The sequence below is a fragment of the Protomyctophum parallelum genome (genome assembly GCF_964188405.1).
Source record: "Protomyctophum parallelum genome assembly, chromosome: 16".
Lineage (NCBI taxonomy): Eukaryota > Metazoa > Chordata > Actinopteri > Myctophiformes > Myctophidae > Protomyctophum > Protomyctophum parallelum.
Window position 1 is genome coordinate 20,644,991 of NC_139711.1, and position 2,888 is coordinate 20,647,878.

Here is a 2,888-nt window from a genome sequence, read left to right on the forward strand (position 1 = left end):
CTCTGCATCGTGCTTGGCGTTGAAGTTGACAAAGGGTCTAACGCTGCCTCTGTATTCCTTATCCGCCTACAGAGGAAAGATCAACAGAAAACACATGTTAAAAGGGAAACAATTGTCACTGACACACGGTACACACCCATATGGCCTACTACAGTATAGATACCATTCTATCAACCCTGCTTGTCATGAGGGTAGTGGCTCAAAACCGGGAAGTGAAGAGAGGGTTGTAGTCCTACAGTCCTTAGCCCTTACAACAAATATATAGACATAAAGTTGAAAATCGTGATCCCTAAATCACAATCAGGGTCGGGAACCCATTTGTGGGTCTCAGATTTATTTGTGGGTCGCGAGAAGCGACCTCGCCCTTTGAAGCCTACCTCGCCTACCTGGGCGGCTGTGGCTCAGGAGGTAGAGCAGGTCGTCCCATGATCCCTGGGTCGGCGGTTCGAATCCCGGCTCCTCCTGTCTACATGTCGAAGTGTCCTTGGGCAAGACACTGAACCCTACATTGCCTCCAATGAGTCGGTCGGTGTGAGCTCGCCACCATTGGTGTGTGAATGTGGGAAGTGAGGACGCTGGCGTCGACTGTTCTCCACTTCACCTCCCAATGTATGAATCAATGAACCATTGTAAAGCGCTTTGAGCACATGGAAAAGCGCTATAAAATGCAATTCATTATTATTACCTTCCACAGTATATTGAGAGACATGTCATTTGGAGAGTAGAAAGCAAATAAACCAGTAAGACGCCCTGAGGGCCTGGGTGATGGCAGACTGCTGGGCTGGACCGCTTCGGCATGGGGAGGGGGGTCAGATCAATAGTGAATGAATTCTGTACTGGCCATATATGGAGCGTCTCTTGAGTGTACAGGGTTTGATGAGGTCAGATCAACATATGGAATGTCAGAACAGGTCAACTCCATATATGGAGATCTAAGGGTGGCAGCAGGGGCAGTGTCTTGAGTGTACAGGGTTTGATGAGGGCCCAGGTAGGGTCGGGCCTAGTAATCTGCGACCTACAGTCGCAACAATCAACATGATCACATAGGATGCATTGCAGCTGTTGACATCATCAGACAGCTTCAACACATCAATCAGGCACTGACTGATGTCACAATTCTGTTTGATGAAGAGCGCACGCTCCAAACATCACTGCAGTAACTATAAACTATAGCAGTGTTCTCTTTCACCTGCTGTCAGTCAAACAAGTTCGTGACCTCAAGTGTTTGGTCATGTCATGTGTGTGTGTGCGTGTATGTGTATGCGTGTGCGTGCGCGCGTGTGTGTGTGTGTGTGTGTGTGTGTGTGTGTGTGTGTGTGTGTGTGTGTGTGATGCATGTGCTGAACCATCTGCAACCCAGGAGTGGGAGAACAATGATTCACCACTACATGTCACACCAGATCGTCCTTCTCCTCACTGGTACTTGGATTCTTCCTCTCGAGGGAAAATATCATTTGAGGGAAAAGCAATAAAACAACTGCCTTGCTTGCTTCGTTCATATAGTCCTGCTCAGGTGCGAGATCACATGGAATATTGTGTTCTCCCCCCCTCAACTTCAATTTCGCCCTTGTAATCTCCTCTCTGATGTCTGTTTAAATTTCTTCTTTCTTTCTTTCTTTCTCCTGTTTGTTTCTTTTCATGCTTTTCTGCTTTTGTTCATGATGATGAATGGTTCACAGAGATCAGACTAGAGCTTCATCAGCACAACAATAGAAGTATAAAACAAAAAGGTATTCGCTTTTTCAAATGTATTTTGCACCAAAGGGGTCTTTATCTTTAGTCTGTAAGCTTCATAAACTGATTAAGTTTCAAACCAGAATATTTATTTCCTGCAGTAAACTTCTTGTTGGTATAGTTCTTCGAAATTTGATGATAAAATAACGTTTTAGAGTCTGTGAGGTTAGGGGTTAGGGTTCAGGAATGCATTTACCACACTGCATTTCTATCAGAAATGCATTAATCCGATGGTAATTCTGTCAGAAAGGCAGTTACCAGACTGGTAATTCTGTGAGAAAGACACCCGTGGCTTCCACTGCCAAAGCTGTGCATAGGAGGGGCTAGCGCCCCTCAAAAAATGCACATGGGGCCAATGGACTCAGTAGATGTTACAAGATACTGTAGTAAAAAAATGTAGGCTACCTAGCTAAGCTAGTAGTAGGCTACTATTATTCATAAAAGGTAACTGAGCTACACTAAAACTCTCTTTCTAAATAAGAAGCTAGCTAGCTACTAACTACAAATTACTTATTTAAAGTAGCTAGCTACATTGAAGCTAATTTGTAATGGTTGGTATATGTGGCTGAGGGGGACATTTCATCGAGTGACTGAATAAAGCAGGACTGTGAAAGCTACAAATGGATGAAGGTGGCGAATTATTTATTTGTGAGATGGATATACTGCACTCAAACTCACTATTTTGATGTTGATGTTCCTCCACGACTACGTCGACTAGTGATGTAGCTTTTGTCAAGCTACCGGCTGCTGCTACAGTGAAAACTAGAAATGATCACTCAATGGAACACATCTCCACGAGGATTACACCTCCATTATTATCACACCTCCCTCCATTATTGTGTATGTGTGTGGCGCGTGGCACGTGGTGACAATCTTAGTGTTGCGCGTATGAAAAGGCTATACAGGAATTGGGGGGAAAGACTATGTTAAAAGCATAGTGATCGTTAATGCCTTTGGGTCAAATATGTTATATTATATATATTATTATATAATTCAACATTTAATTACAGTATACAGTTAGAGCAGGCCAGGCAGTCAAACGCAGCAAGCAACTTACTCTATACAAGGTCTCTCTCTCCACACAGCTTATTCAAATGAATGATCATCCAATCCTCATTATCAAGCACTGACTTAATGCAGAGAGCAGGTACGTG